This window comes from Fistularia commersonii, chromosome 10 (assembly GCF_037954325.1).
Source record: "Fistularia commersonii isolate RoL2024-O1a breed Wild chromosome 10, RoL_Fcom_v1.0, whole genome shotgun sequence".
NCBI classification, from domain to species: Eukaryota; Metazoa; Chordata; class Actinopteri; order Syngnathiformes; family Fistulariidae; genus Fistularia; species Fistularia commersonii.
In genome coordinates, this window is record NC_141293.1 from 680892 (window position 1) to 707383 (window position 26492).

Consider the following 26492-nt stretch of genomic DNA (forward strand, 5'->3'; position numbering starts at 1 on the left):
AATAATTCAAAATGGCATTTTGTACAGTCGGCCCTCGTGAACAAGGCAATGTATTTTCGAGTCAAATTCAACCGTGCTGTCGACGCTGCCGTAGCTTCACACATACAGAGCACTCTGATAGCATCGCTCTGAGACACGCAACGCAAAAATACAAAAAATGCTAAATAATTTGTCACAGAAAACGACGAGTAGTTATGGTTAAGGCGCAATTTCCTTGAATTTGTTTTTAAAGTGACAGTAGTACCAAGGTGCGCTTGCAAAAAGAATGATTGCCTGTGGAATAAAAGCATATGATCATGATCCGCTCGGCATCCCGGAAGATGTTAAAAGTAAAACGCTCGGCGAATCTGGATTATACCTTCATTTTCTTCCATAATTGCTTATTTGTGAGCTGTAAATTGGCACAAAGTGATTAAAATAGTTATTCACGGTTTCCTGAAATCCAGATAAGGACAAATTTAAATGCCCTCTTTTGTCCAGATTAGGGCGTTCGTATTAGGATCAAAAAGGACTTTCGAAAATAGCCGCATTTGGAACAATGCAATCAGGGCAAATACAGATAGATGATTATGAAGACGGGCAGATTGCTAATTGCCAGGAAGCACTTGATTGGTTCCATTATTTTGAGCTCTACGTGAGGAGGTTAATAACTTTTTACGACCTCTTTGTCTGTGCAAACGTACTTATTTATTTATCCATTCATTCCAGTGACCCGACTGAGATTTGTCCAGAGCTAATATATCCGGCGGACGTTTCCTTTGCAAAAGAAAAAAGAGAAAACAACAGATTCGTCGTAGATCTGTGTTTGTTTTCATCTCCAGCGCCACTGGAATCGGTTGCATCTCATATCCGAAAAAAGAAAAAAATTCACGATGTGTTTCTTATTCATATATACGATTTTTTTGGAGAACTATCCGAACATTGGTGGGGGACCCTTCCCCCTGAAACGAATCTAAAAATGGGCCAGAAATTAAAACTTTTTATTCCAAATAATAATTCATGATGGTACTTACAAAAAAAAGATCATTTTTCAGTGATTTTTTTCATTTTTTCCTTTCCAAGTGTTCGATCAGCCATAATTAGCAATTGTCTGAACTAAATTGAAACGTCCTTCACGGGGATTGTAGTTTTGATGTGTAGATCGGCGAACCGAATCGGTATCGTCGCCTTGCCTAATCCTTCGGCTTTTCGTCTCCGATGCGCCTCCGGTAATCCCACGCGCTGAGGAAAATAACGACGAGGCGTGGAGAGCGATGTCGATGAGACAAAATGTGAACTTTGTTTTTCGAAAGGCTGAACTGCCCGTCGATGTGGCGTCCAAAGATGGCCGCCGCAGACGCGAATCCCCTCCGCAGCTCCGATCTGGACTCTGCGGTCCATGTTGGCTCTGACCTTTCCGAGAGCTCGGTAATGAAACGGAGCCGGCGCCCCGCTGTGCATGAATCTCCCTCAACGAGTGAATGTTTTGCCGTGTTTGACATTTAACCTTTGCCTACATCTGCTGCGGTCCATCGGCTGCCAAATCACCTGATTTCATTGATTTATGTGTCACGCGGGAGCCGGCGCTCCGTCCCCGTCGCCCAGACGCTCGTATCAACGGAGCTCGCCACGCCGTTCGCTTTCCGCACGCGCGTCGGTTGCAAAGCCTCGCAAAGTCGAACGCGCTCGGGTTTTCCGTAGGTGACCGACATCTCCGGACGGACGAGCGTCGGGTTTCACGTGGAAGCGACTCCCGTTGTATCTGTGTTTCGGATTTCCATCTTTCAGGAGCGTTTAATCTCATAGCTCGCAGTGGAAATGTCGAAATCCGCGTCACCGAAACTTCCGAAGACGCTGAGCGTGGACTTGAAAGAGTAGAGAGGCAGAGCTGCAGTGTTTTCTGGAGAGCTCTTTGGAAAATGAAAGGGTAGATGGAAGTACCGCGGCCATTAGAGCTCCGGCCAGCGCGCCGCTCGCCGTCACTCCAGTCCCGGGAACAAGAAGTACATTTCACAACAGCCCGAACGGAAAAAAGGCCCGGATCTCACGCCGAGCCCGTCCGAGGTTCGGGTGGGCGGCGTCCGGAGGCCATCGTGCTGAGAGCGACTCACTCGAACCCACAGAACATTCGGGAAAACCCTCCGTCTGATTTGAGCAAACATGATCGCCGGGAGTCCGGCGCTCGAAAGGGGGGGCGTCTTCGAGGGAACACTTGAGGCGTGAACAGGGTACAATATACGATCCGGAAAAGGGCGAATGAAAATACTGTCATTTGTACCGAGATAGATTTTCTTCGCGACCCGGTTCTGAGTGATCCTGGGACCGGGGGTTGGAGAACGCTGTGCTAAAGGGTGGGTAGAAAAACCAAGTGGTGTCCCCACATAAAGACCGCAGTGTTCCGGTTGATAGCAAAGAAACTGGGCCCGTCTGTGCAGGTCCTCGGTCATCCGGGTCGCCGTGGATTCTTGTTGAAATCTTCTGGTCGTCGCCCCTCGTCCCAGAAGCCTCTTCACTTCTGATGACCTGTCGGGAGTTCCTCGATTTACGTTTGTGCCGATCCATTAATATACAAAGCACCGCAACCGAAACCCCCAGAAAACCCCTGCGGTTCCGTCCTCTGGAATGAGAGGGAAACAAGTCCAGTTGCCACAACACGAAGATTTTGACTTGAATATTTTCAGAAACCCCAATTTTGGGCGTTTTGGAATCCCATGAAACACTTTGCGGCTGAAAATAACAACATCTGTATCCGTCTGGTTGAACACTTCATCTCAAAGATCCGCTGATATTCCATCTGGGATGGACGCGACGCCAAGTAGCTCAGCTTTGATCGGAGTAGAAAAGGAGCGCTGTTGGTCGTGAACGCGTCACCTTTTCGAACACTTGTTCATAACGGCCGCCTCTGCCTCGTACACGAATCGTCCAACGGGACGCTCCGGTGCTCCGTCCCAGTCGGAGCGACGCTCCGTGTCCGGTCTTCATGTGGGCTTCGGTTGAAGGATCTCCACGGTACGAGAGCGACGTGTCTGATATGGACTGAGTCGATTCTGTATTTGTGTATCGCAGGCGGGGCGGGGGATTAGAAACACGGCCGGCTGGAACTTGTAAGCTTTCTGACAGATGTTCCCCAATATTTGGAACAAAGAGCTTGAAACTGATTTAATTCCAGAACATCTGGGGACTCCGAAGAACCCGAGACCCTTTTGATATTATCACTTATTTCTTCCCGTCGACACTCGTGAACCGTCCAACCGGTCACGATAATCTTTGGCAAGACCCGAGAAAAAGTTGTCCTCATGAATTACATGTCATTTATTTCTACATTTTTATGTTTATTTATTTATTTTCCACTCTTTTTTTCATTCCTTGACGTTCATGGTTTCAGGCTGCTTCCCCATGTGTCCCCAATTTCCCCCTCGGGAACCAGAAAACAAAAGGGATTCTGATTCTGAAAGCTGAAACATTAACGCCGTTACCCCAGTGTGAATGTCATAAATGTAATCAGCATATTTTCTTTTTAACGCCGGGTTCCCCTTCCATTGCCCATAACATGGTGCCAAATCGCCCTGGCGTGCCTGGAATGCGGCTCCAAACTGATCGCCGGATAACCCATAACCAAGCTGTGCAAGCCAGCGGACTGCAATTCCATCAATAACAACACGCGGTGAATTATATCTATCGTATCCACTCTAAAACGCTACTTGTATTGTTTCAGTTAAGCATAATTAGCAGCATTTAAAAGCGTGTTCGCACCAAATGAGTCCACGGCCGACACGCGGTCGCTTTATGTAACGCAAGCTTTTCCGTGAGTCGAGGGTTCGGGTCGCTGGTCCTCCACGGCGCCGCCGATCCTCGATCGGAAAACAGAATCTCTTGGCAATGGAGGTTCTAACTGATTGGGGCGGGAATGCTACAAAACCACCGGGAAAGCATTTTCGATCGCGTTATCGCAACTTTTTGGTTCGGTTTTTCTGTTTTTTCGGAATGCAAGAGCAGGAGTTTTTGGCCGCGGGTGAAGGGCTTGATACCGCATGTCTTTCAGGGAACTCGCCATGAAACCAGTTCATTTAAATGTTTGATTTTATGATGCATTTACCTTAAAAAAACAAATTCAGCAAGACTTCCACTTTCTCTTGTGTAATTATGGCTACCAATGAGTTAACAGCAAATAATTAGACTTTTTATTACATTTCGTGTCACTTGGTTGCCCTTTTTTTTTTTTGCAAAGCCAATCTGCGTAAATTGGGAGGAATTTTCATCCCGGCACGTCGGAGGAAATCTTGAAATCACATTTTTAGATGTTGCCGGGCAACAGCGAGATATCGGTTCCTTATACCTTTTCAATGACAGGAGATTTGCAAAGAATGTTGACAACCGATGTCATTGTCTCTGGAAACCGGGCCAGTTTCAACCCGTTGGGTTTTTCCATCGACCCGCTATGAAGAGTTTATCTTTTCCCTTTTCTCTTGTCTGCAGCAGTGAAACCGAAGAGATTAAAAAAAAAATAAAAGAGAATGAATCCAGAAAATCTCTTATCTGAGGGTTTATAAGGTGACCGAACACAGACAAGCCTGAAAGAAATCAATGGGAATGGACTTTACTTTTTTTTTTTACCTTGGAAAAGTGTTCAGTTGCAGGCGTCGGCTTCTTTTGTCCAAATTCACGATCGGGTCGCATCCTCGAACCCCATTTCAATGTTTTTATCTTCTGAAGGAAAGCTACTTCACATGCATTAGATGACTCTCCACAGCGCCGCTTTATCAAACTAAAAGTTCAAGTCCACGTCTCTGCAAGTGCGCCGTTATTTGATCAATAAAGATAAATCTGCCCGCGTCGATTGCTACGAAGAGATGCAATTTTCTGATCGCGATTTTGCCCAAATTTGCCAAAAGCGTCCCGACGTCCTCCACCTCTTTAGTATGGTCTTCCAATCAACGTCGACATGCTTTCACGTGTTTTGCGGATCGTTAAAAAACTTGAACGTATTCCACGATACGATGTGATTTGTTGATGAATATTAAAATAGACAGAATTGGTTGGATGGATTTGGTGTTCCCTCGACCCTGCAAAAAGCCCAATTCTTCCTTATTTCGCACAAATCCTGTTGGCGGCGTTTTATGGTGATGATGTTGCAAGAATGTCGCTCCCGCCCGCCGCCGCCGTCCATGTCGGTGCCCGGCAGCGAAGTTTGAGGAAAAACTGCTGACTCGTCAAGAAAAGTTCAGGCATCGTCTGTCTTCTTAAAACACAAAGCAAAACCGAGGCTATTGCAGAAAAAAAAAAAACAGCAGAAAAATAAAACTCCAGAGTCCATCTGGAAAATGTCGAAACCTGCGGACAAATGTGCCGATAAAAGGAGTTTTTTTTCCTCCCCGCCATGAGAGCGTAACTTGGCCAAGATAAGCCAAGAATTTTTATTTCCCAACCTTCTCACAGAAGGAAGTGTTTACGCTCTTGCACGATCTCAGAGGGAGCGTCAGCGTGCGTCCGTGAGAGTTTTCCAGCTCCGGCTTTGGATTTCCCTCAAGGAGGCGGCGTGATGTTTTTAAAAGATGGTTCTCCTGCCTCTTGTTAATGGCGTCGCCCGTCGGGGGACGGAGCCGTTGCTGAAGTCGCGGTCCGGTTTCTGTCCGTGAAGGCGCAAAAACACACACGGATGTGTCGCGTGTTTTATTGTAGGCTATGTTTTAATCGACGCTCTTTGGGGCGACGGCTCGCACACCGATGCAACCAAACATAGAAAACGGTAATTACACGAAGAGCCGGCCGGACAGATGGATGTTTTCCACAATGTTTCCGTCACCAAACAATGTTTTGGATGTGATACTGACCCGCATCTTTTTAAAACCTTGTGAATAATCAGACATTTTCTGCTGATGGAAGAAATCCTGTCGCGTGCAGATCAGATCCCTTTGGCCCGACACAGTTTTTACAGAGTATCTCTCCATCTTCATCAAAATTTAATTATTCTTGTTTTGCAACAGCACTGACTCTCTGACCCATTCAATTTCTTTTTTCCGTCATTGTTTTCTCGCTGCAGATTGTCATTGTCTTCGCCGGCCTGCTCGCATAACGTATCGAATTACCGAGGGAGCGTTTTCATTGGACGAGCGCGGGGGGTTTTGTTTAAAAAAAACATCATAATATCATGACGATGCAGCCATGCATGTTTTTTCCCTCCTCGTTCGGGGTCTTATTTAATCAGCCCCCAGAGAGCGGAGGGCTCCGGCGCTGCACAACAGAGGAAAAGCTAATTTTGTTAACTGAAATTACCCGAGTTTTGTTGGTGATGCATTAAACAAGCTGGAAACTGAGAAAATGCCCCGGGATGAGCAGCGCCTTTGTGTTCAGATGTGTGGCTGTGCTTGCATCATGTGGGAGGCAGTGTGTGTGTGTGTGTGTGTGTGTGTGTGTCTACAGGTTTATGGTTAGTATTTAGGACATCCATCTGGTGTATTGATTGGTCTTAATGTGCACAAAAGACTGGCTCAAAAAAAAAGAAGTAAAACCAAGACATTGCCAGACAGTGACAGTAAATTTTTCCGTCTTGTTTGCCTTTGACATTACTTACTTAATACTGCACCAATTGTGGCAATTTTGTTTCCTGTCAATCATTCCAGCAGCTACACGTTGGAAATAGACCCCTGCTTGAAACCGAAAAAGAAATAAAAACAAAAGGGACGATTCCCGCTGACACGCCGGCGAGAGTTATCAAAATAATATGGTGACTTCAAAAACTCACTCAAAAGTTGCACAGAAAATGAGCGAATGAATAAATAAATACAACTCCTTTATAAAACGATCCAGAGAGATGAGACGGGTCACACGCCGACGGCGATGGCGTCTTTTATGATGGTCATCACGTTATAATAACAGTGTCAAAAGTAAAAATGGCCCCAAACCCCTCAGTGATCTCAACAACAGACCCTGTGGACTCGCCAAGCCTTCGCCCTCCATCCTGCAGCTTTTCTCTTCTTCCTATTAAATTACAGGCCACTCAGTCATTGCCCTCCTCTTTGGTAAAGCCTGATGGGAAAAAAACAGCAGCAAAACAAAATATAAATAATCGTGCACCCCATAGATATGACAGCGAGTGTGTGCGTCTCCCCGGGCCGGACGGGAGCCCGACCCGTAACTTCTATGAGATTAAAACTCGCCGAACCTCCGTGACTTGGGGTTCAGGCGTGATCGCGGGTGAACCCCCTCCTTCCCCTCCGTGACCTCTGGAAAAAAAATGACCTCCGTTAACCAGACGGGCAGCGGCGTGGCTTCCAGGCGGCGCCGCGCGGCGAGGTCACGTGGAAGTATCGCATCCCTATGAGACCTTTTTCTGTTGTTGTCCTTCTTTTTCCATTTCTTTAAGCATTTTTGTTGTCAAGGTGTTGTTGCTGGGCAACAGCCAAAGGGAAATAGGATTTGGCATGGCAAGGTCAAGATTGAATGCCTCGCACATCCCCCGACTTCCTCACACACACACACACACACACACACACACACACACACATCGGCGCTCTGCGTGAGCCTTGAGCTCGATTCTGCAAATCCCCTGAAATCCTCCTTGACTTTTTATTTTCATCTGATTCCGAGCCTCCCGACTCTTCGCTCTGCCTTTATCCGCCGACACCGGGTCTTTCAACCACTTGTAATAAAGCAGCGGGATGGGAGAGGGCGCGGCGGGGCGGGAGCGGCCATCTTTCCTCGCTCTCGCACGAGCACGAAAGGGATTACCGGCTGCCGCTGACCTTGAGGGGACGCAGGTCACGGAGGCTGTTTGGTCATTACCTGCCGCTCCGCCACGGGTGGAACGCTAAAGAGCGCGGCCGCAAAGATTACGGGGTTTTATTGGCGTCCCGCAGATGGAATTTGGAAATCGAAATCAGATTTTGTCTCGGGATTATAAAGTCTTACAATACGTTCACTTTTGATCTCATGAATGGCGGGTGTTTTTATTCTCAAGCCGGCCTTTTGCTTCAAGCGAGAATCCACAGAATCCCCGTTTGTATTGCCTTATTTTCTCAGATCCTCAGACAAAGATCGGGTGGCGTGTGTTTACCTGCTTTGGAGACAGTATATCGGCAAATGTGCACTTTTTGCTTCATAACTCATAGTTCGATAGTGTAAGAGTGCTCTCTGCTCTTAATTTGCTCTCTACTATTATCTTGTTTGGTTCGTGTCACCTTGGCATCGTCAGAAACGTCTTCTCCGTTCCTTCGTATGTCCAGTATTTGCCGAAACCGACACTAAAGCCGACAGTGACTTTGGCAAAGCGTGGCGGAGACGTGTTTGTCGAAAAGAGCGCCGAGGGTCACGGTTGTGTAAAGTAAAGACACAAAAGGTGAACGCGGAATCGTGTCGAGCGGAAGAAAAAGAAGTTCTTTTGCCGGACGGCTCCAACACGGCATCCATTCGCTCGAAACGGGATGTTGATTTGATCGCGGTCAGGTTTCCTTCTTGCAGAAAGCGGAGCGGTCGTATAGTTTGATGACCTCAGGTAAGGCAGCCTGTCCGTGGCGTTCTGCGGTGCTCTTCGATGCTCCTCGACGGTCTCGGATCTTGGATCCCCGGCATCCTCCTCTCAGAAACCTCGTCCGAGTCCGGTTCAGCTCCGGGGACGGAGCCGCCCTTCCCGATCCGCTTATTTAGCCCGCTAGCGAAAGAGTCTCCAGAGAAAGAACAGGCGGCTCTGAGCTTTCTCGCCAACGCCATTTGTGGTTTTAGTCCGGTCCGGTTTATTGTCTGTCGGTACTCGTCCACAATGTCCGCTTCTGTCCCGTGGACGGAGACGGGGTCTGGACAGGTCCGCCGCCAACTCCTTCCTCTTGGTTCCATCCAGCTGCAGGCGGTTTCGTCCACACGGCTCCGAGGACACGGATTTTAACCAAAATGTAATGGATGAAATCCTTACCTTCCATCCTTAAACCCGAGTGCTTCCGAGGATCAGGGTGCCGTTCGTATGTTTGAGCGTCGCAGGCGGGACTCGAACAGAAAAGCTCTTTTATAGCATTTTATACAAATATGCTGCTGTCATCTGAAGAATTGTGTGTGAACGTTTTCATGCAAAGCACCGCTGACCGGGAAGGGTGACAATATCAACAAAGTGTCTGAAGACAGGAACCCGCGGAGACGATCGCTGACACGTTAGGTTTATTCCACACCAAGAGATTCGGATGGCAAATGCGCTCCACAATTATTTATCCAGAGAGAATTATCTTTATTTTGATTTTGATTTCAAAGAAGAGAATGCATCATAATGCTAACAATAAGTTAGCCCGTACTTTTAAAGAGGCCTCGGTTTCGCAAATATCAATTTGAACTTTTGTTCAAGACGGTAATGAAACATGTCTCCATGTCCAATCATGTCTTTTTGCTTTGAATGCCCACCGGTATGATCTAAATGTAAATAAAGACATAATAATGATAGCGCCTATAACAGCCATTAATGAGGCATTATTTGGAAGATCCATTCGGCGTTGCGCACGTGTGATTGTGCAAATAAAGCCGGTGCAATTTGAAAATGTCCAAACCTAAAAAACAAACCGCTAAGCGCGGTTGTGAAAAACTGTGAAAAACTCCCAGGTCGCCTGCGATGGTTTGATGAGTTTGATGATTGTTTGGCGAACGGCGACGAGTGCGTCACTTGAAAAAGGACAAATTGAAAATGTAAACGGTCGAGTGCACGTGAGTGTTTTGAGGTCGTCCGTGACCGGAACTCCTACCGAGTTTACACGGACTAAAGCAGGGGGAACACGAGCCACAGAGAAAATGTCCAAGTCAAAATGATCCTACTATAAAATTGCCAAACGTATATTTATTCATGCATTTATTGAGAATTCTTTATATGTAGAATTTATGCCGGTCGCCTCGGCTTTTGAAGTTAACTGTGAGAAAAAAGGCCGCCGTCCTTCACCCTTCTACTCCTCAGCTCGCTTTGCCGAGGCGAGTCGGTGTCCTAGTTTTTACGAACGGTCCGAAAATGCCGCTACGTATTCTCCTTTTTGGGCGTTGCCGTGGCAGACCTGCAGATGAGGCAGACGTTTTTGGCTTGTGGCTTCTTCTTTGACTCCCTCTCTTGTTTTAAGACCCTTTCAAAGAAATAAATCCGAGGAAACTCGGTAACTCGCTGGAGCTTTGCGTTACTTAGCGGCGTTGTGTATGTGCGTGCGCGGCGACCCGTGTGTCAGTAAAGGTCAGCCGTCAGAACGGCCGCCGGCTTGTACGTCAGATAAATGACTAATTCCCAGAGAGAGCGGACGATCGGCTGACGTCCGTTTCTTCAGTGCCGCGGCATCTACCCACGCTTGGACTTCCTCGGTCTTGAAGTCCTCCAGGTCCGAGTGTGAGGTCAGAGGATGGAGGCGACTCTCCTGTGGATTCTTTGGTTGCTAGAAACCCTGCACGGTGAACTCCTGCTCTTTTCACCGCTCGGTCCGTAAGAGCGAAGCCGGTCGACTCACTGTCAACTGCTCCTCTTGGAGACGTCGCTGCAGATGTTTGGCTGCAGAGCCGGCGTCCTTGGGAAGTGTGCGGCTGCTGTTGACTCTTCTACACCAGCTTGTACGTGTTGAAGGCACCAGGTGTTTCCAGAAGCTCATCTTCTCCACTTTGAGGCGACGCCGAAGACGCGTCCTTGAGGCGCGCCTGTTTTTATGAGGATACCGACCGCGGTCCTTTATCTATGCTAGCCTTCAAAATGCTGGTATTAACATTTTGAAGAAAATTCAGAGATGAATATGCCTTATGGTACAGAGCAGTGTGTGTGTGTGTGTGTGTGTGTGTGGGGGGGTGTTTGTGCGCACACCTTCTTTTCTAGTTTTCCTGCTGCTCTGCTCGTACAAACGGAGATGCACCAAACACGCTGGGAACATAAAATATCCCGAAGCTGTTCCATACAAAGTCATCCGTAGCAGATTCGCTACTCTTTCCCGTTGGAAGTATTTTGACGGTATCATTTTTTCCCCCGTGCTGTTGTTACAACACACCCTTAAACGATATTTTTCATATATTTCCCCTTCGCCAAACCGTGAGGAACTTCATTCAAAATGCATGAGGCCTCAACGGCAACTAAAATGAGAACAGACTGTACTGATGTAACCTAAATACACCATTCATAATTTACACTATTAACTATGTGCAATTATTTCAGCAGTAAATGTCATTTATTCACATGAAAGATGAGAAAGATAGAACATTATGAAGTCTATATCTTGAGGACTTCCAGTCGGTTTCAAACATTTATTACAAATATGCATCAAATCTTTGCGGCCTGGCTTCGAGCCACTTATCGGCGTGCCTGTTCTGCATTCCCGAGAAGCGACCGGAGAATAGCTGTCGACGAGGAAACCCGTGTCATTTCCCTCGAAACCGGCACTTTTAAGTCGGGATTATTTCCGACGCAGGTATTTGGTTTGACTCGCAGGTATGCGGGGGAGCGAGGGGGGAGCGGGGGGGCGAGCGAGGGAGCGATGAGGCCTCCTGGGCATCAGGAGGAGGGTAAACAACCTTCAAAGCCCCAGCAGAAGCCTCAGACTTGACCTCGGGTGAAGCACCACTCATTAGTTCCACACCAGACGGCATCTGGAGTCGTCGCACCCAACGCCACCGACTGCATCACGCTGAACTTCACACACGCCCGGCTAACGCCCGCACTTACAGGCCGTAGAGATTATTCATTATGTCATTTAAAAAAAAAAAAACACAAAAAAAAAACCCTAACATTGCTTATTTTATTATCTTACGTGTTTTTGCCAATCCGTTCTTTCTGTTTGGAGGATCTGGAATCACACATATTCACCGGGATCAATAAAATATCCTCTGATTCTGAAAAATGAATAAATGACAACATTTTAAAGGTATTTAAAAATAAATAAGAAAATATGTGTGTGTTTGTGTGTGTGTGTGTGTGTGTGTGTGTATGTGTGTGTGTGTGTGTGTGTGTGTGTGTGTGTTTGTGTATAAATCTATAAATCTTTATATATGATATATGTAAAATAAAGAAAAAAAGTGTGTGTGTGTGTGTGTGTGTGTGGGTGCATATCTATAAATCTATATATGATATATGTAAAATAAATGTAAAAATATGTGTGTGTGTGTGTGTATGTGTGTGTATGTATTTCTGTATATATCTATAAATCTCTAGATATAATAAATGTAAAATAAATAAAAAAATATATACCGTAATTTTCGTACGATAAGCCGCGAACAACGCTGCGGCTAATACATGAACTTTGTGTGGGGGACGCTAACGACGCTAACGACGCTAACTCGTGCGTTTCTCCTCGTACTTCGGACCGATGAAATGAGCGGGAAATTCTGAGTCCGTTCAACTCCGACACCGAAGACGACGACTTTGCCTTTTTTAGTGCACAGGAGGAAGCCCGACTTAGCGATCGGCTAGCCGGTGCGGCTTATATGGAGGTGCGCTCTATAGTCCAAAAAAATTACTCTATGGATGTATGTGTGTATACAAATATATCTATCTATATATATGATATATGTAGACCAGCTTTGTTAGTCACGGTATCATTCAAAGGGGCGACAAGATATAGAAAAATATAGTGAAAGACATTCACACTCAACAAAGTAGCCGAAGTAAACAAATGAATAAAAGAACTCGTGCGTTTTACCTTGAACTATCATGTTACATCAAATGTTCATTTTTCATGTTCTGTAAATGTCAAGGTTAAAAAGTCATTCACATGTGATATACATTTTAGTTTTCTATATTTCTAATTATTTGTCATGATATCTGGACATCTGTGTCCAATCGGTGTCTTTGTATTTCGCTCTGGACGATGGCCGAGCTCTCTTTCCCCGCGGCGTCTTCCATAAAGTGGCGACACAGCAATTTTTTCCACATTAAGTTTTTCATATTTCAAATGAGATTTGGGCGTCGGCAGCGACCTCCGCATTGCCCACAAATCCGATGGAGGTGTTTGTACAGTACGGAGCGGCAACTCGCACAGAAATCCATCAGCGAGTTCTCTTATCACGGGAGGAAATCGCTGATTTATTACAGCCGGTGAATATTGCCCTCGCCGGCGAGAACCGACCGCCCCGCTATCACTTTGATCGTGTAATGACAAAATGCGGTGATGAAAACCTCAAAAGGTATCGTGGTGTGTCCGCCACCTGCCGCAGACCTCGCAGCCCGTTCCCTCCCAAGGATTCTCCGGTTATTCGATGATTGATAACCGGGAAGCAGATGTTTCAGGAAGTACCGTGTTGATAAAGGTCCGGCGAGAACCCCGGATCAGAGTTCGTCACCCCTCCCTTCGAGCAGGGTTTACGAGATGATCGACCGTTTTACGGCGACAAAATGGAAATCCGTTCGAAGCGGGGTTCGTATACATTTGTATACTTTCCCCTTTCACATGTTGAGGGTTTTCACATGTGGTCTATGTAAACACAGCAGTCGCTGTCAGATGTAAGACAAACAAAAAAGATATAAAACAAACTGCAAGGGGTTTTAGCTGCAATCAGGCACCGGGCTACACGTGTCAAACTCTCGGCCCGCGGGCCAAATGTGGCCCACTGCTATGTTTAGCTGTAGAAAAAACACCTTAACCTATTTTTTTCCAACTTTAAATTTTATGACGTTCCCTAAAGAGACCCCATAATTAGAAAAGTGATACTTCTTTTTTGTTTATGTTTCCGTGTGGGCTGTGCACCACTAGGGTACAAAGATTGTCTTACGGGTCATTTTTGACCCGTAGGACGAGGGGAGTAATCACGATGTTAAGATCGCACGAGGGTTAAGAGGTCCGATCGACTTAAAATAAACAAGTCAGACGCGTGGATCCACCATCGACTGCATTTCCGTCCAATCACGTTGCCCGAAAAGCGACGGCGTCCCGCCGTTAGATTGCAGCGTGTCCACATCGTTGTGGAATTGAAAATCCAAATGATGCCTAAATGTCCAGGAAAAGAACAGCCGATGCAGATGGAAGGGTGTTTCAAGGAAGATGGGAATGCATGTAGAATATTTTGAACGGGAATGAGTCATAAATTCAGTTCTTTAACATTAAGGAGTAGTTACATTTATTTTAAAACGAGTTTGACGCCCCCTGTGCTAGGCCATGGATAGCACACACATATCATGTTTTTTATTATCTACAAAAATAAGAAATTCTGGTTATGTGTGTTCTGTGCTATCAGACTCCATCTTTTCGCCCAAATTTTGCAGCGGCACGTTGGATACTGCTGGTCATTTTACCGTCTTTCCTTTCCATTGAGGATGCATCGATAAAATATAAATTAGATATCAGTTACCAATTTGACCAAAAGTGTTGTTGTTGTTGTTGTTGCGATGGATAATGTTTTTGTCTTTTTACTGAAAACAAAAATATCAACGTATAAGGGGTTGGATCTCAACTTTGAGTCTCCCAAAATGGACCAACGTAAGAAAACAAAACGACAAAAAAATCAAGCCCTTAAACCGGAGCAACTATAGCGTGCTAGCAAATGTTACGCATTTCTGCTGTCATTTTTCTTCCCTCAACACAAATAAAATAAATCACAATAATGTTTAAAAAAAAAAAATCAAAACATGTTCATATGAATATAAAAAAAATGTAAAAAAAAAAAAAAAAAAGATCTCCAAATTAACTCATTTCATGAGCAAAACCATTTCACATTTCATTTCATTTCACCTGTTTGGGTCAAAAATGTGTTGGTTCTATGGTTTGGATTGTAGCACCTGATGCCGTTGGTCTTCAGGGAGCTCGAACCAGCTTTCCACTCAGGGGTCGGTTGATCCAAAAGGACAGAATTCTGAATCTAGTACCCACAGTTTGTCATCTGGTGCTTGTAGAACACACAGGATGTGTCATGTAAACAAAGGAACCAGTCAAAGTGCGGCTTCGGCGTAACGTGATGGACCCGCTGCGTTTGTGGAGCATAAATGGGAGCTGATGTTGGGAAGTAGGTCAGTGAAAAGTCCCGCCGAGCTGAATCGAGTGCAGAGGTTGCAGAGGGAAAAATGGAAATGGTGTTTGAATAGAGAGGCTAAGGAGGCCTGAATGTCAGGGATAAAAGGCAATGATCTGAATTTACTGTCCAATCAATGTACCTTTCCTAATAGCTTGCCGTGACCTTTAGAAAAATGCCTAAAAGAATGAGGTCAAATTTCTTTTCCTTTGTCGGCCGGTTGGAAAAAAAAAAAGAGCTGCTTTTTCTCTTGCTTTTAAACAGGTTATTGAACACCTCGGGTGTCGGCTCTCCTCGCCGTGCACACTTATTATGTTTACATGTGCGGTTTGCACCCAACGGGCGCGCGGAAAAACTCCAAGTCACATCGAGGGCGGTCAAGTTATCGATGATCTGACGGTTCAGTAAAAACTGGACGTGTAAATAATCATCAAAAAAAAAAAAAAAAAAATCAACTGCAATTGAAAATTGGTAAATGCGTGAAGAACATCATACATCTATGTGCGCCATGGTTGGAAATGCGTGCATGTGATTTAACGTCGTTCGACATTGCTGTGCAACTTTGTTTTTACATTATAAAGTGATTGTTGCTGTTTGAGCTCGGATAGAAATCCTACAGCCTTTAAGCAACTACGTGCTTTCATCATTTTAGATTTAAGCTCACCTGATATTCTTAAAATCAGCTCATCGAGCCTGGTGCCGGTGGCTTTGCCAAGACGGTTTCAATTACCATTTCTTTCTTCGGAACAACATTCAGCAATCATTTTCTTTAAATATTCTATGAAATATAACAAGGCAGCCAAGTGAAACCTCTGGTGTCAAGCGCCCACTGCCATCGGGGAAAAAAAAATCCAAAATAAAACGTGGCCGATGGCCTGACGAGATGAAGTGAGGTTGGCTGTTTGGGTCGGGGTCTGTATCTTTAAAAGGTTTTGCTTTTCATCTTTGCTTTACCTCGTCCTCCCCTAAAAAGCACTGCCTTTCTGTGACCACTGAATTCACCCGGAAGGAGCTTTTCTTCTCATGGTTTTCACTTCCTCGAGTAAAATAGTTAATCTTTACGTTACATTGGGTTTTCGACCAACTAAAGTTAATCGCCTCCTGTCTTCGGTAAAACTTACCGCCGGTGGGGTTCGTTCGCTTCGCATAAATATGGGCTTTTGTATCGATGACGCAGAAGTCGAGGCGGCCGTATTTCACAAATACAAATGTAAGACGAGCAAAAACGAGCCCGGTTTTTAAATTGAAACTTCATCCAATCAAAATTCAAACTTGCAGGATGAATGGAGAAAAAAAAAAGCAGAGGAACTGAACCCCGACTACCGAGCCTGAAGGCGCTGCCGACGTGAATCATGGCACGATGATCCTACAGGGACGTGTGTTCGGCGCCCTCGCCGTTGTTTCTGCCGCCAGATGTGCGTCGGGAGGCGAGGATCGGCTTGTTTTCGGGGACGGGACGCGGTGGTTGAGGTTAGCTTCAAGGAGGAGCTCTGCGCTTGTGAGCTCGGGGTTATCGCCGCCCTGTTTAGAGGGCCGGTACATGTAGCGCTTGTGTGCTCGTGTCGATGAACCAGACTCGAGATGAGATTCCTGGATCCGTTTCGGCAAGTCGGTCTTTTTTTCTTGCATCTTGACACGACAAAGGAACCAGGAACCACCGACCTCAGTTCAAGAACATTTTCAGCTCCTCGACCGGGTCTTTTTATGTGACGTAGGTGCTCGGTGGAAGTCATGAGCCTCGTCCTTTGCCAGACGGTTCCTGCGGTGTGCCAATTTTTAAGAGCTATCGTGGTCAGATGTTTTCTCGTGATTTGCGGCAAAATGGTCGGAACCGTCCGGAAACCACGGCCGGAGGTGTGGCCTGCTACGCCACAGAGGGATTTCCAGGGTTTGCAGTAGAACATAAACATTTTGGCCAAAATAAATACAGAGTAAGCGAACAGCTGGGCTCTTCACGCGGCGAATCTGTGCCGGGAGAAAATAAAAACCCATTTGCTGATCTTTAGTTGTTATTCCTGGGAAGCAGAGGATGAAGTCTGAAGCGTCTTCGGCCTCCGCGTCAGACATCCCGAGTTCCGGGAGTCTCCCGAATATCGATCGCGACTCCCCGATGCCCAAGAATCGGATCAAATATCCCGGATTCTAGACCGAGCCCGCAAGAGCGGGCGCGCCAGACGTCGGCATCTGCATCTAATATGCAACTGTGCACGTGTTTGTGAGACAGAGAGCGTCCTGATTGGTTTACTACACGAAATAGGCCAATGCGCTTTCAGCGAGGGCGGGCTTTTACTTACTTTCTCAGGGCCCGAAGTCATCGGTTCGGTCGGTGCGGCCCGCGGAGGGAGGACGCTCCAAAATAACAAACTATAAAACCCGCTTCACCTCAGATTAGACGAAAGCACATCCCTCTTTCATCAGGGTGAAAAACAACGGCGCGGCGTTCTGTTTGCAACCCGACGTCCTGTAAAATCAACAAATTCTTCGACAGCGAGCGCTCCGGGCTCGGAGCGTCAGGAACATTGATCACGTCTGCAAAGGAAGCGGCGTCTAAATACGACGAGACCCGGCCAACGTCACGGGACAATAAACAGGCCCACGTTCTGGCAGGTGGAAGGTGTTCTATGCAGATTTGAAGACTGAAAGATAGGAGGGACATGTTTACAAGGTTTCAAATACTTGTAGTTCTGGTTGCATTTGTTCTATTTCGAAAAAAAATTGGTTAATGAGATTTTGGTGAAGTAAAGTGACCCTCTGTTGTGTGTGTGTGTGTGTGTGTGTGTGTATGTGTGCGAGAGGGGGGAGGTACTTTTGCAGATCGGGATGTTGTCCATGTCAACTTCCTCTTCTTCTTGGTGAAGGTTTGTTTTTTGCAATATGAAGAAAGTTCCGGGAGCGACATCAGCCGGACGCTTCTTAGAATCGTATTCTTGGAACTTTTCAGGCCGAAAGTGACTAAAAACAAGGCTCAGACTTCAAACGTTCGTACGCCGATCGGTCAGATGCCATCGCTCTCCTCGGGGAAAAGTCGGTTTGCTATGCGAGGCGTCGTTCTGCGACGGCGAAACACGAATGAATCAGATTCTGCAGAAGCAAAGGAGCAAAAATATTTTATCCTGCCTCTCTTGGGCTCTGGACTCATTTCATCTTCTTCTTGTGTCGACCGCTCAAACGTACCTGACGGGCTTTACGACCATCTGTTCGTCCGTCACTTAAAACAAAAGCCGTGCAATAAATGAGCCTTTGAACGTGCGGGCGCTCGAGTCCTGGTTACCCATCAAGTGTTTTTGGGGGTCAATTTGTGAAAATTCCCAAGAAACGGCTGACGATCGGAACGGCGGCGCCCGAAACCCGAAATGTGACCTGCCGAAAAACCCCACGGACTAAAGCATGTGTTGGCAAACATGTCACGAAGCTGAGAAAACACCAGGTGGTAAAACTCCGGGATCCCCCGTGCAAAGCGTCCGGTCCGCCGGATGATGTCGCCTCCCTCGGAAGAGAAAGATCCGCCCTTCTCGCGCCGCCGTCGTTCATATCTCATCCGCGGCGAGCTCGTCGGACGAGCGCCAAAAAGAAAGCGACGCGACGGCCCCGAATGTAAATGGGTTCAAGGCCCCGACACGTTTGGATGCTGTTCAATAGTTCAAGACCCGCTTCTTTCTTTTCACCCCAATCACACCCTCGCTTTCTCATTCCTGCCTTTGCCGCCTCTTTATCACATTACCTCTTCACACACCTTCTGCAGGTGCACACGCGTGTGGGAGAACATGCCGTTCAACTTGTTTTGCTTCTTGAACTGTCTGACCCTCACGTATCGCGGCGTGCCCGCCGCTCCGCCTACATTTTCCAGCTCGCTCTTTCTATTTCCCCATCGCCGGGGACGGAGATCAAGGAGGCTGGCGTAATTACACGCTCTACGTAATTTCCGCACTCTACTTTTTATTTTTCTTCTTCCTTTTTAAGTTCCGAACGCTGAAAAATGAGATAAAGAAATCCCTCTTTGCGAGCGTCGGCTCATATTTTTTCGTTTGTTCTTCTTCCTCAAACACTCACGATCGCATATGTTCCCTGAGAGAGGACATGTGGAGACAAAAAGTTAATTGTTTGACATGATGAAATAAAAAAGAAATTAAAAAAAGGGCACAATAAGACCCAGTTGTAACAATGAATGCAAATGTTGGTTGAAATGTCCTCACATAAGGACATCACTGGGAGGACAAGCCAGGAAAAACGGGGAGATGTTTTGAAACCGCCGGTCAAAGAACATCAAATGATTTAAATCCAAGTAAAAACCTGATGGTCACTTTCAAATTCTAATGCTAATCTGGACAAGGAAAAAAGAAAAAAACGTATTTATTTTTACCTTATTTATTCATTTGTTTATCCATACATGTTTGCTGTTTTGCATGTGAATTAGCATTTATAGCGAGCTATGTTGCTTCTTATAAGAGGAATTTTCATTGTCATTAAACACACACAAGTACAGGGCAATGAGATGGAGTTGAGCCTCTAAAAAGAAGTGCAAAAAAAGCAGCAGGTACAGATAAAATAAAACAACGGTCTTTACGTGGTTTATTATGGCAATAATTTACAAGGAATGTACCGACAGTGTAGTTTTATCCAGATGGCTATGTGCATTAAATGTAGTAGACTGGAGTCAGACTTGTAGATATATGGACAAATTCTACAGGGAGACGTGTCCAGATGAACGAAAATACAGTTGAAATGGGCATGAAATTGTACATAAATAAATGTGCCTAGGGTTACTTAGCTTGTGTGTGTGTGTGTGTGTGTGAGTGTGTGTGTGCAGGACAGTAAGGAATGAGGCGGTGGGGGTGTGAAATGTGTCGGGGTCAGCAGGGGAACCCATCGGAGGATGTTGGGAGGACGGGTAGGATTAAGACTGAGTCCATGAGAAGGACAGCGGATGTTAGCAGATGTTAGATGTTTCAGAGATAAAGTCAGGCGGAGATGGTTCGGAGGAAGTTCAGAGGAAGCTCAGTGAATGTGTTAATGGGAGGATGCTGAAGTTGGAACGACCGGGCCGGAGGCTTTTAGGAATTCCAGAGAGATTTATGGATGGAGCGAAAGAGTTGGTTGGTGTGAGAGAAGAGGATGGAGGAAGATTCTCCCACGTGGGAAAAGGAGATTTGAGGGCATTCAGACGTTATGGCTGTGCTGCGGTGAATACACTGATCCCTCGCTAGAACGCCGTTTACTTTTCACGGTTTCGCTACTTCACGGATTTTATCGTGCATTGTGTTCCGCATTCTGATTGGCTAAAAAGTCACTCCGCTTCTTCTCTACCTGTGCGTCAATAACGTCGCAGTTTAATATGTACACGTACGTAAAACAGCTTGACAAATTTACATGACGGACGTGCAAATTCTCTCGCAATTTCCAGTTTCTTTAAAACCCATCATGTTGACAAAACGCTCTGGAGCGACAGAAGCACCTTGCAGGGCCCAAAAGGCAGCGGAAGATGCTATCTATGGCAGATAAAGCTAAACTTCTGGACATGCTAAGGGAAGCTAAAAGCTATGCGGCTGGAGGTCGGCATTACGGAATGAATGAATCTTCCGTTCGTTCCGTAAAGAAGGAAGAAAAAACAGAAGGACGACAGCAGCAAGAAGTTTGGCAGCAGCAATAAGGTGGCGGTGCTAATCTCCGCAATTTAAAGCCTTCTGTTCACATTGATGATTAAAATTATTATTTGACAGTACCGAAGTTATTTGTTGAAAAAAACGTTTCTAAAGTACAGCACTTTTATTTGTGAAACAAATGATTGAGCCTGTTAAATGGTTTGTTCTTTCTTTTCAATGTATAATAGAGTATTTAATTGTATAATCATTGTAAAAAAAAAAAAAAAAGGTTTCTACGTCACGGATTTTGCCTATCAGGGGTTCTTTTTGGAACGAAACCCCTGCAAAAACAAGGGTTTACTGTAACCCGTCCTCCCCCGGAATCACAACATTTTTGTAAGATACTTTGTGTCCTAAAGACATGTGTATTTTGTATTCATTCAGCTGGCGGAGGACATGAAAACATATAACAAATATATCCTCCCATCTTGGTTAGTTCTCTCTGACGACCTCAGCTGCTTAGCATTCGCTTCCACGCCATTTGCATGTTTCTGCACGGAGCGTCCGTCTATCCATTAACCGTGGGTTCATGGCGTCGGAGGCCGGGGTCGGTCCCCTCTGACGATGGGTGAGGGGCGGAGTTGGCGCCGGTCGTCGATCACCGGGTCGACGCGTGGAGACAGAAAACCGTTCATGCTTGCAGTCAATTCAAAGTCGGCGATTAACCCGAGCCGCGGCTTGTCTGTCTGCGGGGGGAAAATGGAGGGACGAGCTAAATGCTAAACGCAGAGGAGCTGGACATGCCAGGCCAATGAATCTCCCTCATTTTATTAAGCAAACAATAAAAGGAGGGTAAATCATGGCACAATTAAAAACAGCTATGATTTTTTCTGTACATTTTCCATGCTAAAGTAAAAAGATACGGGTTTTTGAGGCATTAAAAGAAATGTCATGTCTTTAAGGTCATAACAAATTGTACATATATATTAGTGTGCGGTTCATGGCTGGTGAGGCACTGACGTCATCACTGCACGTCTCTTCCTCATATTTGAACGGTAAATGCACATATTTTTTTAGCAATTTGAAACAAAATAACTAAAAAAGATGAAGCTATGTGGAAAATAACTTTATAGTACAAATCACTTAATAAGTATAACCATTTAATGTATATTTTCATTTTGCAATTTTTTTCTTTCCGTGATGACCCGGCCTCTCCTGCCTCTACTGACTGCACATCACTGATATATTCATATATTTCATATATATATATATATAGATATATATATATATCTATATATATAGATATATATAGATATATGTGTGTAAAATATGTATAATTTTTTAAATTTTGTAATTATTTACATTTTCTCCAACATGTTGCATGTTGTTAATTCACGTGCGTAAAAGTACCTCACAAAATAATAACTCTAACATTAACATGAGCGTGTAAACACGTAAGTATTCATTTCATTTTTGAAAAAAAAAACATTATGTCTGTCTGTGTGTGTGTGTGTGTGTGTGTGTGTGTGTGTGTGTGTGTGTGTATATATATATATATATATTTTTTTTTTTTTTTTTACAACATTTTGTGAAGGAAACGGGGCAAATGCTGTAATCCTGCACACTTGTAAGTCAATTGGTGATTGAATTCAAGTTCATCACAAAATAATAACTCTAACATTAACATGAGCGCGTAAACACGTAAGTATTAATTTCATTTTTGAAAAAAGAAAAAAAAATTATGTCTGTTTATGTGTGTGTGTATATGTATATATATTTTTTTTTTACAACATTTTGTGAAGGAAACGGGGCAAATGCTGTAATCCTGCACACTTGTAAGTCGATTGGTGATTGAATTCAAGTTCATCACAAAATAAAGTTTGTAAGCCTGGCGTGGCACATTTATCCAACATTTTCAATGAAAACATGCACATGGAGGAGTTGATAAAGTGTTTTATTTTGGTCTGGACGTATCCAGTCAGAATCCTATTATACATATGTTTTTGTAACATTGAAATAATACGCTATCCACTGATAAGCCAAACAACTTTTCCACCTTTTAAGCAATTTCCATGAAATGAACAAATGATTTGAGTCGTGCCCTTTGTTTTTTTTTTTTTGGTTTGTTTTTTTCAGCAATAGGATGGATAGCGGCCTGCGTATTGATTGGCTTCCTGTCTGTCACGGGAGGATGGACATTTAATCCAAACAAGTTAATTAGCGGGGAGATAGCATCGGCACAAATGAGGCTAATGAAATAAACACCGCCCTAAAAGAAGAGATTAGCAATTAAGCTATTGGAGTGCACAGTCATTTGTGTTCCAGCGTCTTTTAGCGTAGCACAGTAATGAATACTGCTCCTGCCTTTATGGCTTTGCATGTTTGATGGTCGGGATCGTGGTGAGCGTCTTTTCCTTCCTCCGTGGATCGGCGGATCCTTTGGATGTGGTTTGGAACGGCAGAGTATTTGCGTATTGGATGCATAAGGAGATGAAACCCGTGATGGACGCTGTTTACCAAGGAGACGTTTGTTCATTCTGAAGTCCAATTAACTCTTTTTCTACCTAATTCACATTTCTGCATGGAGATAGAAGTGCTGATGAAGCCACCTTTCCTTTTTTTCTCATTTCAGTTATGGCCTCAGTGATTGCTTTTGTTGGCTTTTAAAGTCAGTCAGCAGTTCCGTGATTGCGTTCGATTCGCCCGCCGCCGTCACGGACGCCGTTGGATCTTTTGTAGATATTCGATATGAAGAAATAATTCGGTCGATACGCGATATTAATTGATGCATGTTTAAAAATCGAACGACGGTTTATCTTAGCTATGCTAAGACCCCTCCTTTTGTCAAGGCAGCCCATGTTTATTGATCAATAAACACATAAACAACAAAACCAATAACGGTAAACAATATTGCTTCTATTCCAGTGGGGAAGCGTGGAAACGTCGTAATCCCATCGTTTGAATCCCCGAAAATACTGGGATTTGTTTGCTGCAAGGATTAGCGTCTAATATCAATGTGAAAAGATAGTTTCAGGATATTACTTGACATATTGATCGCTGATCACCCACAAGTGTTCAACCGGTCCTGCACGAGTTGAGTTTACCGAGTTCGTTTCACTGAGCAGTGATCGGTGTTAATTTCAACAAAAGTCAAATATGTGTAGCGTGACGTGCGGTCAAGAGATTGCAGCTGCGTGTGTTTCCTCATCGCGCACGCCAGCCACGGGGAAATTCTCCCACATTTTCAAACAAACGTTGAGAGGCCGAGGCAAAGTTCAAGTTTTCTGCTCGGTCAAACGTGTCCTCCATCAGCCTCTGTTTATATAACAGACAAGCGCGTACGCAAGAAACACTCCAACGGTCAGCGCGTGATGCGCTTCGTCCGGTCCGCCTCTTTGGAAAATAGCGGTTGGACGAAAAGCAACGTGGAGGACACGCGGCCGCTCACCCTTGACTTTAGCCGTAAAAAAACGCCGTCATCTCTTCGAGCGTCCGGCCTCGGACAGCGGAGGCCATTAACCCGCCGCCCCCTGACTCCCGACGGCCAGCCGGAGAAAGATTGTTTTCGTTTGTCCGACGCCGAAGAATAAAAACACGTGTCATATGAAAGATACTGTACGAATACTGAAAAAAGTACTAAGACACTTATAGTTTTATCACTTGTCTACTAAGACACTTTATAGTTTCACTGAGACACTTTATAGTTTATTTTCATTTCTAATTCTGCCTTTTTCTTTTTATTATTTATTACTGTTATATTTTCTGTAACTCTGGCACAACAATTTCCTTCGGGATTAATAAAGTTGTTCTTATCTTATTTAAAAAAAAACAAACCGTCAGGGAAATGTATAGATTCAAAGGTTTGCGTTCGAGGAGATTGAGAATTCCACTCTGCGATACTTAATTGAACCTTTTTAAACATTTTATTTTAACAAGATTTTCTTGTCAAGAATTATTTTTGGTTAAACAGATGAAAAGAGTTTTCAGAACATCACATTGTGTTGTGATGACGCCGCCCAAATTGATTTTGTCAAATTTCCATCCCCAAACACTCAGAATTTCTTAATGTCTGAAAGATGCGCTTTGCTGTAACCTTCACGACTCTGACACACACACACACACACACACACACACACACACATGCGTGCAGCACAAAAACATCTGAAAATGAGGGAAGGCATCCACATCCCTGTATCTTTTTAGATTTAAAGCCCCATTTGACTTAAAGAAGTCGTAAATCCTGGCTGGTACACCCAACAGAAATCCATTCCGCCATGTCGGCCTGAACATTAAAGTAGTAAATACTCAAACGCTCCTCCTCATCTATCATTCCGCGTTCTGTTACTTTTGTGCAAAAGCATAAATGCTCACAGGATATTTAGAATTTTTTTTTTTTTTTTGAGAATATTTCGCATTTCTGACCTGAAACATGTAGTTTTAATGAAACCTCGTGCCATGAAATTCCCCTTAAAATGACACATGCTCACACTAACAATGCCAGACGGGTATTTTCCCCCAGATGATCCAAGTAATAACATCACAACAATAGCACTTTCAACTTGCAAAATACATAGCTTATTGCCTATTTATATATTGTATCGTTATTTTATTGCCTATCTGTATTTTATACATATTGTCTATATTATACAGTTTTATATTTGTATTGCCCAGGACTACAGATGGAAATGAGCTATGAGCTATAATCTGGTACAAACATCTCTGCCTCTGTTTTTAATGTATTTGTACACTGTCCTGATAAACTTCTAAACAAACAAACAAACAAACAAACACGTACTGATGCAAAGGAATTGTGATAATATGTTGGCGGCCGTGACCCATCCGTGTTCTGTTGTTGGAAATTTTCTGGTTAGACGGATTAATATTAAACTTAAGGCCACCGGACTTTGACATTTCACATGATGCATATTCTGGATCTGCACAGGAGGTGTACCAGGATGCCACATCTAGTCAAGTTTTATCTTTATCTTTATCTTTAAATCGTGAATAAAATGTTCCCTCTGGGCTGACTCGGGGAGTGAAAACCTACTTGAAAAAGTAAACAAAGAAACAAACACTAAACATAAAGTACCAGGAAGAGTCTCAGAAAGTGATCCCTCTTTACCAGAATCAAAAAACTTTATTTGCCCCCAACCGCGTGGCACATGGGATGCAGGTAAATATATATTTATCTATATGCATAGATGTGTATATATATATATGTATATAGGTATAATCATCTACTGCACAGAATTGAGCAAAGTGAAGTAAGCATGCATATAATAAATCCATCACCAGCGGCTCATCTGCATTAAATGCCACATGAATAGAGCGCATTGACAAAATGATGAATGGCTCGGTGCAACATTTGTCAATATATGTAAATGAGTGATTTAACGGGACGACGGCGAGCAGCTCTGGATGTTTCCCCGGGACTCCGAATCCGACCCAAAATCAAAGATGAGGGAAAAGCTTTCGAAAAACCGAGAACGGATTTCCGCGTTTGAAATTTTGACTCGTCTGTCGTCGGCTGATCTGACAAAGCTGGATATTAAACCGTGCACGCGGCAGCTGAAAAGCGATTCCACCTACGGGAGATGCGCACGTGCCGTTTCTGCTTATCTAATCTTTCTGCAGCTTATTTCAAGCTATTCGTGCCCGTGTGTGGTTGAATCCCCGCTGTGCGGAGCAGGCATTCATACTGCTGCTCTGCTGATGGGCGCTTTATTTCACACTTTCAGGAAGTCAATGGACGGAATACGTCTTCGTCCCGGCGCGCACGTATATTTCTTAAATCAACAGGCGCAAATATACAAGCCGATGTTTCAGCGGTAAAAAAAGCAAACACGGCTTCGTGGTCGACCGTGATGATGTGCACCTTGTGAGGCGGCGTGCATGTTTATTGAGGTGTTTGCTAACAGAAAAGACAATTGTCTCGACAGAAGTCGTTTCTCATGTCGCCCTCCTGAACAAAAGCCCATTGTGACCCGGAATGGCAGATAGACAGATTCA